This window comes from Pyxicephalus adspersus, chromosome 1 (genome assembly GCF_032062135.1).
Source record: "Pyxicephalus adspersus chromosome 1, UCB_Pads_2.0, whole genome shotgun sequence".
Classification (NCBI taxonomy): domain Eukaryota; kingdom Metazoa; phylum Chordata; class Amphibia; order Anura; family Pyxicephalidae; genus Pyxicephalus; species Pyxicephalus adspersus.
Genome location: NC_092858.1, coordinates 31947762 through 31960190, shown reverse-complemented (window position 1 = coordinate 31960190; position 12429 = coordinate 31947762).

The window sequence follows — 12429 nt, the reverse complement described above, 5'->3', positions numbered from 1 at the left end:
CTTCTGGCCTCTCTTTTGAAATCCACTTATCCTGACCTCACTGCACCTGCCTTAGCCCTATCCTTGCTGTCTCCCTGAGCCTCTGTCCTGCTATCCGTTCATGTAGACTTCCTGTCCCTTGGTTCCAGACTTTACAATTAATAAAACCCAAGACTGACAATTAAGCACATAAAGGGATACATTTGGCTGTTCCCAAAACCGATTTCTGAAAGATTCTTATGCAACTTTCATTCCTACCTACTTGTTTCCAAGTACTACTTGTTTACGCAATAAAATTTACAAGCAAAAAATTTTAAAAAAGACATCAACATCCAAGAGGCCCCATTATTTCCAGCAGCCTGGTCCTATGTTCTCTTAATTAACACATCAGGACTGATTTATTAAATAAATTGATTAAGTTTACATAAAAAGGTGAATTATCTATCAATATGGAATAATTTAGTTAGTGGGATGGGATGGTAGTTCATTGTAAAAAGAATACTCAGTTATGTGCAAGGAAATCTCAAAAGGCAGAATGTTTCCTTGTATAAGCCTCAGCAGAGTTTTACATCATTCACTAAGCTAAGTGAAATATACCTTGCAAGGGGATAATTCACTTTTTACTTTTCAAAAATGATGTCACAAATGATTTTACAAATTTGATTTGAATATCATATTGCTATGTAGCAATTTAGGATAGCAACAGTACAGAAATAGAAAACCTGATTATATAAAGAGAAAAACCTAGAGATGACATTTCTATTAAACTATCTAACAAAAAAGTCTGAAATTTAAAAAAGGAAGATGTAGAAAGCGTAAGCACTTAGAGATGTCCACATATACCTTAAATATCTTTCAGTCCCTTCCCTACACACAAATACCCATTTTAGGGTAGAGCCACCAACACAGGTGAATCACCTGTGTGTGTTATGTGTGAAAGAGCTGCTCTTTCACACATAACAGACTTCCTAAATATATACATGTTTACAAATGTATTGCTTTTTTTTCCCTTTTTCCCATCATGTGACGATGTCATTCTCCAGTATCACCGCTGTCTGCTTATGTCAGATGTAGGAGGTGGGGGGGTGTCAGCTCAGCTCCTCAGCAGGGAGACTGCACACCTGTATGGAACGATTTTTATTGGAGTCACCGAGCACCACAGATAGGGTGACAAAACAGATTAGGATAACATCCTGGATGAGGGTGACAACGCAGATCAACGTGGCAACTTGGATTTTTGGGATTAGGGTGACAACACAGATTAGAGTAACAACACAGTTTAGGGTAACAGCATAGATTAGGGTAACAAGCACAAAGGGGGTGACAACATAAATTATGGTGACAACACTAAATTGGGTAACATTGTGGATGAGGGTGACAACACAGATTAGAATGAAAAGCAGTTTAGGGTGACAATGCGGATTATGGTGACAATGCAGATTGGGATGACAATGTGGATTAGGGTTACAATGAAGATAGGAGTGACAATGCAGATGGAGGTGACAATGTGGATTATGGTGAGAAAGTGGATTACGGTGGAAGCATAGATTAGGGTTACAACACGGATTAGGGTGACAACACAATTTAGGGCAACAACGCAGATTAGGGTGACAATGCAGATTAGGGTGACAAGGGGCTCCACAGAGAAGGATGATGGTGATGGTACCTTGCAGGGGTCCTGATATGGTAGTTGATGGGGTCCCTGATCTTTGTTTTGTGGTGGTTGACCTGATCTGTAGCAACATCTATGACATCAGCACCAACCAATCACAGAAGACAACACATTGATTGGTTAGAGAGCCTGGGTGGGGCTTGAGCAATGAGGGAGAGCTGTGGGCGGGAGTGTATGGCAGGCAATTTGCCACACACAAGGTGGCGCTTCCATACATATAATAAATGTTTTATTTTTCATGGATTTCAGCTGGCACAGCCATTGCCACTAAGGGGGATTGACATTCCAGTGCAGGTAAGCGAGAATAGATATCTAATATTAGGTCTGATGTGAGAGTTTAGGTCCGCTTTAAGAGCAACCATATGTTATGCTACTAATATGTTTGTATTTTAATATTTGTAAATAAATGGTATTATATTTTACATGTGATATGTTTTTGGTATACAGATAGGGATCCGGAAACCCCTAATAACATTTTGCAATAACTGAATATGCTCCACATGAGTTTGGGTTGGAACCTGCTAGTATGCATACCCACTTAAGGCTGGGTCTACATCAACGTTTTTTAAAAATGCATGTAAACGTTCCTATTGCGTTTATATGCGTTTTAATGCACTTTTATTACCATTTTAAAGCTTACCTTTAAAATGCTGGAAAACGCCTATGCAATTTTTTCGCATTTTCATGCGTTTTTATCGCGTTTTACTACGTTTTTAACTCATTTGCATATTATTTGCTCAAAAACATGGAAAAACACTGCAAACTGCGGGAAAACGTCCCATTGAAATCAATAGAAGCATTTACCGCGTTTTCCTGCATTTTGGGGTGTTTTCCAGCGTTAACCCAGCATTTAAATTTTTTTAAAAGTTGCAAGCAATGTTTAAGATAAATGTCATAAATGTGCCTCAAGGAAACATCCTGGTGTAGATCAACCGATTGTAATGCATTGGTATTTCAAACAAGGGCCTTAAAAGCCTCAGGTTAAACGCTGGGGAAATAGTCCGTGTAGACTAAGCCTAACAGCACAAATGTTTTATTAAGGTACCACAGCAGAAAACGAGGACATAAGTCCTGCAAGGCTCCAGGCATATTGAAGAGAAGTATAAAGACTCATCTTTTATAACTTTTGCATTGTTGTAGATATATTGATGTAACTATGATAAAAAAAATACTTGATGAATACTAAAGGTAAAATAAGTACAAGAAGTAAAAATTTTTATTGTTGTCTGTGAGATTCACACATATGTTTTTCCTACTGACATTATTAGTAAAACAGAGGTGGGAATCAAAAATTTAAAAAAGGTTATTTTTTTTTTAAGCGATCTCTTTGTGAGGAGATTATTATTTATTCCTCCCAAATTCCCAGAATGATACAGAAGGCAAAAAACTGACAGCTTAAAATTTCATACTCGCATGAACACTTCAATGTTTGTGTGTATACTACATTTTCACATTGACACATGTTCATTTCCGTTTTATTACCATTTATAGGAAATATTTGAATTAGGTGCCTTTTTTTAAGCTGGAAACAATGTTAAGAACATCAGATGTGAAACCTACTTGAAGACCTAATTTGCAGAAAGTGAGATTTGCACTCTTTTTCCCACATCTACCATAGATCTGCTAAAGGAGAGATTTTGTTTACTTCTGCTTTAAATTTAGGGTTGCAGTATGGGGGATGTTTAGGACAATGTTAAGAACACCATATAGAAAACCTACTTGACTTGAATCAAGTTTTTGATTATCAAGAACCAAAAGAAGGTTTAAGAGGAGAAAAAAGTGTGATTTTCAAAGCATCCAAAATATAAAAACATATATTTATTAAGTACAATTAAAATTGGTAATCCACAAAAAAAAATAAAATTAGTTTTTTAATACATGATAAGTAACTAAATGTTCAAATGAACACTCCTGAGGAAGCAGACTAGATTTGTGAAATGTGTCAAGTGGAAGAGTGAATTGTTATGACCTTACTCCCCAAATCATTTGGCAACTTTATCATTTTCCAAAGCAATTAGGAAAATGATAAGACCATTAGGGGGCACTATGGCTTGCACAAAGGTGTTGTGAGCCCTGAGAAAAGCCAAGGTGCAGAGTCTAAGTAGTAACCAGGTCTTCCCCAGATGGTGGGGATGTTGTGCCGCTGGTTACTGCCAGGTTGCGGTCCTTGGGCACACCGAGGTCAGCAAAACATGGTACCAAATCACAAAGCAGAAGGATAGTCAAGGAAAGACGGAGTCAAGGCCGGCAAGGGAGGTGAGGTCACACGACAGGGATCAATTGCCAGGGAACCAGGAGACAGACACCAATGTCACAGGAGCCACTGCGGGCACAGGGAACACAGGAGACACTGGAAGAAACAGGAGGCACAGGTGACACAGGAATATCCACAGACAGACAGGAACACTGGAACAGCACAGGAATATTGGCTTGGAACCAACAGACTTGACAACGAGGATTTAACACAGAAGCTGGACACAGGAAACACTGGATTAAGCCACAGGTGAACAGGAACTAGCTTACAGAACTAGGGGCTCAGCACTAGTGGAGACTTGTTGCACGAACACTTAGTCCAGTGTGTGAGTTAGCTAGATAGCCAGGGCTGGTGAAGAGGCTATTTTCTGATTGGCCAGCGGATTGGACAGAACTGATAAAGTCTGAAAACAAAGGCACACCCAGCATCAGAGCTGCCCACATGCGCAGGAGAGAGGCGTCTGCGCTTTAGTGAGGAAGAGGCACATATTACATTACCCCACCCCCCCTTTTAGAGGGCCTATCCTCTGGCCAGGTTGTGCCTAAAAACAAAAGTGAAACCTCTTGGCCAGAAGAGGTGCAGACACATCTGTAGCTGGAACCCATGATCCCTCCTCAGGACCAAAACCTTTCTAATCAATTAGGTACATTAGCTTTTTGCGAGAAAACTTGGAATCCAGAATTTAATGGACTTCATATTCCTGAGAAGAATCGGGTGCAGGAGTAGCCAGCAGAGAGGGACGAAAAAAGCGATTCAGGACCAACGGCTTAAGCAGAGACACATGGAAGGCATTGGGCAGCTTGAGATGTGAGGGAAGATGTAATTGTAGCAAACTGGGTTAATCTTGGCAGAAATGGCATATGGTCTGATGATTTGTGGAGCAAACTTCAGAGAAGGCACCTTGCAATGAATGTTCCTTGTGGAGAGCCAGACTTATCTCCAGGTGGAAGAAGAGGCGCTTGCGGCGACTCCGATCAACAAACTTGTTGTGCCTAAAAGCTGCGTGTTTCAGATGCATCTAGTGATATTGTAATCTGGAAAAAAGAGGTAAACGTGACTGGGGATCTTTAATGGTACCAAATCACCAGTTGACTGTAACTAACTACCCCTAAGTTGTAGTGGCAGCTCACTAATCAACTTCTACTGACAAACTAGGAAGACTTTCTTCAAAGTAATATTTGTGTAAATGCTGTCCTCAATAACAAGGAAGTCTTAAGCTGCGTACACACGTCCAATTTTTATCGTTGGAAATGAACGACGAACGAACGACAAACGACCGATTGGCCAAAAATCGTTTGTAAAAAAAGTAACCAACGACGCCGACGAACGAGGATAGTCGTTGGAAATGAACGACCGGACCGGCGGATCGGATTGGACGACGATCGTTGACCATCTATCGTGTGTACGGTCGTTCAGTGATTGTGCATGTTCTGAGCATGCGCGATGAACGAACATTTGATCGATACAGGCTGTATTGTGTATGTGAGTGTATGTGTATATATATATATATATATATATATATATATATTCATATATACTGTGTGTATATATACGTGTGTACAATATCTTTGAACGATCGTGTCGTTATCTGTATGTACAGGATCGGTGCTATACGATACCAACAGGTACCCATCCAAAAAGAACACAAAAACTGTATTTTATTAGGCAAACTAGAAATGTTGATACATTTGAAAACATTGTGGTTTATTGTATCATAAAATGAAAAGGGATGTTATGGCATCAAAGCTGTATGACAAATCATGTGGTTAAATTACAAAACGTTTGTAAAATAAAATACCAATACACTAGAACACTGTTTCTCAAGCTTCATAAAATGGGGAACTCTTGAAAATATTTTCAGGTCTTCAGGGAACACCTGTTATAATTACTATATCCACAGCTCACAGGGCATTAGTGTGGTGGTCACTGGGAAGAATGCCATTCACATTGCTGCCCAATGGGAAAAATGTCACCCTTACAGACAGCCAAAGAGATCCCTAGGGTTCAATGGAACTCAATTCAATGGTTGAAAATCATTCCACTAGGAAGTAAATATTTTGTTACTGGTAAACAAAGGTTTTTAACACATCTCCCCATCCCTGTTTTCTTCTTTGTGTGCTCACAGCAATTATTACAGTGCTAAGCCAAGATTTTTTTTTATTTTGCTTCTGTTAATTACTTTGGAGACCCCTTGCAATGTATATACAAAGAAATATGTGGATGTAACATTAATATACTGAAAGCAATCGTGTGACCCCCAAGGGAGGATAATACAGAATGCTGGATATATTCTGTACAGAGCCTATTTATTAAAAAGTATCGATCATACCAAAAAAATCACCCCTTTTTTTTCTCCTTTTTTAATTCTGATTACCTTTTTCATAACACCATATTTATGAAAGAGTAATATTTTTATTTTTTTTTTATAGTGGAGATGAGTGATTGCTCACTGTAATGATCATCACATGTTAGCCTTATTGCCAGTTTTAAAAGTGTCAATAATTATCCACAGATGATCATATATTTTAGAAAGTGGTGCTCGTGGCAACAGTGGAAATTTGAGAGCCTGATTTATTAAGGTTTTCCAAGACTTGAGAGGATAGATTATCATGGGAGAACCTGGGCGATCAAGCAAACCTGGAATGGATTTCATAAAAATCATTTGGTATTAGTTTTCAAATGTTTTCAGTCCAGGGCCGGATCCATTCCAGGATTGCTGGATTGCTTAGGTTCTACAATTATAGTCTAACTTTACTAGTCTTGGAGAGTTTTAATAATTCAGGCCCAGAGTGTTTGAAACAAATTGTATTCTTTGGCTTTTGCCAAAAAAACTGTTCTGACGTGAATAATGCACGTTGAAACTAGTCTCCACTATTAGATGGATCTAGTGATATTGTAATCCAGGAAAAAGAGGGAAAACGTGATTGGGGAGCTCAAAATTTAACAGCCCTCCATCCCACTTGCTGCTCGGTCCCCACTGCTTTCCTTCTTAATACCCCTTTTTAACTTACAAACAAACACAACACAGCTTGTGGGTTCAATAGTCATAGCAAGCATTTCTTTCCCACTATGCCACATTCTATAATCTACTACCCACTGTGGGTACAGGTCCTCAAAAGCATAAACCACCTTCCAGTATCCAAACTGGGGTCTACTATTACCTTAAACTTATTGCTCCCAGCCATACTGCCTCAAGAACAATATCAGTCACATGCAGTCCCTTACCTAACCTTGTAGGTCACCACCTATCATTATTTTACCATTTGGAGACACCATATCTCAGACAAGTTCACCACCACTAAAACAATACTCTGAAAATTACTGCTCTCGAGGTCTTCTAACCAGGTTTCAACCCCATTCCCCAGTGAGGATGGGTGAGCGGTCAACTTTTTTTTTTCAATAATTCTTGTAACTGATCTGATCTACGTCACTTCTGTCACCTTCTGGCCTCTCTTTTGCAATCCACTTATCCTGACCTCACCGCACCTGCCTTAGCCCTATCCTTGCTGTCTCCCTGAGCCTCTGTCCTGCTATCCGTTCATGTAGACTTCCTGTCCCTTGGTTCCAGACTTTACAATTAATAAAACCCAAGACTGACAATGAAGCACATAAAGGGATTCATTTGGCCAAAACCAGTTTCCGAAAGATCCTTATGCAACTTTTATTCCTACCAACTTGTTTCAATTACACAATAAAATTTACAGGCAAAAATTATTGCAACAGACATAGCAGTTTCAACAATGTAATTTTGCTGAGTTTTGAAGTTAAGTTTTTTTGTGTTTTTATCTATATTTTGCAAATAATTGAGATGAGTCGAAACTAGTTGTATCGTCTTTATCAGTAGGTCAATATTTGCTCCATCCTTACCTTGAGACTTCTTACCTTGAAACATATTGCTCAGCTAAGTTGTTACGTTTCTTGTTATTGACTAACTACTAAGTGTCTTCCACCTTGTTGTCTGACTATATAAACTGTGATGTGATAATAAAGTTTTGAGAAGTGATATACCTACATGCTTGAGCTCTGTGTGTGTTATTCATTGATCCCAACGCGTTGAAAACAAAGGCCACGATAAAGAGGGAACCTGATCTGGGATCAGCAAGAAATTGCCTTAACAAACATCCAGGAAGCCCCATTATTTCTAGATCAACACACCAGGACTGATTTATTAAATAAATTGATGAAGTTTCCATAAAAAGGTAAACTATCTATATACATGGAATAATTTAGTTAGTGGGATTGGATGATAGTTCACTGTAAAAAGAATACTCAGTTATGTGCAAGGAAATCTTAAAAGCAGAATGTTTCCTTGTATAAGCCTCAGCAGAGCTTTACCTCATTCACTAAGCTAAGTGAAATATACCTTGCAAGGGGATAATTCACTTTTCACAAATTCAAACTTTCTGTTCCATTTTTATTGAATGATTATTGTTAATTCATATATTAAGCGGAATAAATGTTTCATTTGAATATCATATTGCTATGAAGCAATTTAGGATAGCAACAGTACAGAAATAGAAAACCTGATTATATAAAGATAAAATCTTGGAGATGACATTTCTCTTAAGCTATCCAACAAAAAAGTCTGGAATGTAAAAAAGGAAGATGTAGAAAGTGTAAGCACCTAGAGATGTCCACATATACCTTAAACAGCTTCCAGTCCCCTCCCTACACACAAACACCCATTTTAGGGTAGAGCCACCAACACAGGTGAATCACCTGTGTGTGTTTTGTGTGAAAGAGCTGCTCTTTCACACATAACAGGCATCCTAAATATATACATGTTTACAAGTTTATTGCTTTTTTTCTCTTTTTCCCATCCCATTTTTTCTCTTTTTAACATCCTGGATGAGGGTGACAACGCAGATCAACGTGACAACACGTATTTGGGTGACAACGTGGATTAGAGTGACAACACAGATTAGGGTAAGAACACAGTTTAGGGTAACAGCATAGATTAGGGTGACAGCACAAAGGGGGGTGACAACATAGATTATAGTGACAACACTAAATATGGTAACATTGTGGATGAGGGTGACAACACAGATTAGAATAAAATGCAGTTTAGGGTGACAGTGCAGATTAGGATGACAATGTGGATTAAGGTTACAACGAAGATGACGGTGACACCGCAGATGAGGGTGACAAAGTGGATTATGGTGACAACGTGGGTTAGGGTGACATCATAGATTAGGGTTACAACACAGATTAGGGTGACAAATCACCTGTGTGTGTTATGTGTGAAAGAGCTGCTCTTTCACACATAACAGACATCCTAAATATATACATGTTTACAAGTTTATTGCTTTTTTTCTCTTTTTGCCATCATGTGATGATGTAATTTTCCAGTATCACCGCTGTCTGCCTATGTCAGATGTAGGAGGTGTGGGGGGGTGTCAGCTCAGCTCCTCAGCAGGGAGACTGCACACCTGTATGGAACGATTTTTATTGGAGTCACCGAGCACCACAGATAGGGGTGACAACACAGATTAGGATAACATCCTGGATGAGGGTGACAACGCAGATCAAGGTGACAACACGGCTTTGGGTGACAACGCAGATGAGGGTGACAACACAGTTTAGGGTGACAGCATAGATTAGGCTGACAACCTGTATTAGGGTGACAACACAATTGGGGGTGACAACATAGATTATGGTGACAACACTAAATAGAATAACATTGTGGATAAGGGTGACAACACAGATTAGAATGAAATGCAGTTTAGGGTGACAGTGCAGATTAGGATGACAATGTAAATTAGGGTTACAACGAAGATGAGGGTGACAACATGGATTTTGGTGACAACGTGGATTAGGCTGACAGCATACATTAGGGTTACAACATGTTTAGGGTGACAACATAGAAAATGGTAACAACATGGATTAGGGTGACAACACAAAATAGGGTTACAACGAAGATGAGGGTGACATTGCGGATTAGGGTGACAAGGGGCTCCACAGAGAAGGATGATGGTGATGGTACCTTGCAGGGGTCCTGATATGGTGGTTGATGGGGTCCCTGATCTTTGTTTTGTGGTGGTTGACCTGATCTGTAGCAACTTCTATGACATCAGCACCAACCAATCACAGAAGACAACACACTGATTGGTTAGAGAGCCTGGGTGGGGCTTGAGCAGTGAGGGAGAGCTGTGGGAGGGAGTGTATGGCAGGCAATTTGCCACACACAAGATGGCACTTATATACATATAATACATTTTTTTTCATGGATTTCAGCAGACACAGCCATTGCCACTAAGGGGGATAGTTAGGCCTGGAGCGAGCGAGGAAAGGAGTATAGTGGAAGGCCAGCATGACTGGGCAGACAGGGAACAGACAGCACAGGGTTAATTTTGGACGGGGCGAGCAAAAAGGGGAGGGGGGAGTGAGGTTGAGGAGAAATGAGGGGTCAGGAGGAGGTACAAAGGTCAGGATCAGGAAGTGAAGGTCTTTTTGGATGAGACAGCGGTCAGGGAAAGTTTTCCCCACCCTCCCTCTCCGTGGTTGTTGCGGGTTTCAGTAGTTGGGTGATTTGGTTTTGTGGTAGGCGGTTGAGGTCCTCGAGGGAAGTGATCTGTTTTGAAATAATTATGTTTGGGGACATATCTAAGGTATGGAGCCCTCGGTTGGTGTGACAGTTTGGTGCATTTTGTGGCCGGGTCTGCACAAGAATTGTTAGAATTTTTGTTTCTGAGCTGGGAGCATGGGCGGCTGGGAGCAACTGGCTTTATGGTGCAGATCCTAAAGGTATAGAGTGGTCGCCACAGAGGACCTGCAACCAGTAGGCAGGAGTTATTACTGTGTTGTTACTAGTATTGTTATGCGGTAATATTGTTATAATAATTTTGGGTACATTATGTTGTTCATTTTGGTATTTATGTTTTATTTAGGTTTTATGTATGTTTAATATATAAAAGCAAAATATATTATTATTGATATTGTTATATTGTTTATCTTTATATCGTTATTTTGATATGTTATTTAGTCATTTGTTAATAAAAGGCCTGCGGGTCATTTAAGCAGCCTCTGGTGTGATTTAATTTGGAAGGGGGTTAAGAGTCACAACTGGTGGGTGGTTAACATGAAGAGGGGGTGGGGTGGGGGGAATTTTGAGGTTGAGGTGGATGGTAGGGGTATGTTGGGCAAGGTATTTGTCAAATAATGGTATTATATTTTACATTGTGATATGTTTTTAGTATACAGATAGGGATCTGGAAACCCCTAATAACATTTTGCAATGACTGAATATGCTCAACATGAGTTTGATGGGAACCTGCTAGTATGCATACCAACTTAACAGCTCAAATCTTCCATTAAAGTACCACAGCAGAAAACGAGTACATGGCTCCTGCAAGGCTCCAGGCATATTGAAGAGAAGCATAAGGACTGATCTTTGATAACTTTTGCATTGTTGTTTATATGTTTATGTAACTATTATATTTAAAAACTTGATAAATATTAAAAGTAAAATAAGTACAATAAGTAAAAGTTTTTATTGTTGTCTGTGAGATTCACACATATGTTTGTCCGACTGACATTGTTAGTAAAACAGAGGTGGGAAACAAAAATTTTAGGAAAGGTTATATTTTTTTTTAAACAATCTCTTTGTGGGGAGATTATTATTTATCGCTCCCAAATTCCCAGAGTGAAGGCAAAAAACTGACAGGTTTATACATTTAAAAAAAAATCCTTAGTGTTTCTAGCTTAAAATTTCATACTTGCATGAACACTTCAATGTTTGTGTGTATACCGTACTACATTTTCACATGGACACATTGAAGATCCGTTTTCATGAACATTTATAAGAAATATTTGAATTAGGCGCCTTTTTTAAGCTGGAAACAATGTTAAGAACACCAGATAGGAAACCTACTTGAAGACTTATTTTGCAGAAAGTGAGAATTGCACTCTTTGCCTGCGCAGTGCAAGATTGAGTGATGTGGATAGAAGCTGGAAGAAGAGGAAAGAAGGTGGTGCCGCCCTGTGCTTCCTCCATGCCGGGACGAAGGAGGTTTCATGGACAACTCAGGACATTAACCAGGAAACCACCAGGTATTGACAGAGTTTTTTTTTTACTTTACTTCTGCTTTAAATTTAGAGTACCAGTATTGGGGATGTTTAGGGGAAAGATTATCAAGAACCAAAAGAAGGTTTAGGAGGAGAAAAAAAGTGTGATTTTCAAAGTATCCGAAATATAAAAACATATATTTATAAAGTGCAATTAAAATTGGTAATCCACAAAAAACATAAAATTAGTGTTACGGTATTGCCGGGCAGGACGGTGGACCTTCTGTGTCACCAGCTCAGTTGACACAGACGTGCACAGATGGAAATTCGTGCAGACGAACAACTGGGAAGACCAGGTAGAGGGATAAAATGGGTTATTTTAGAGAACCTATCCACAACTACCCAAATTGTCTTCAACCCATTAGAGGATGGAAGATCTATTATGAAGTCCATAGAAATGTGAGTCCACAGTTGCTCAGGAACTGGGAGTGGCTGTAAAGGACCGGCGGAATCAGCGGGA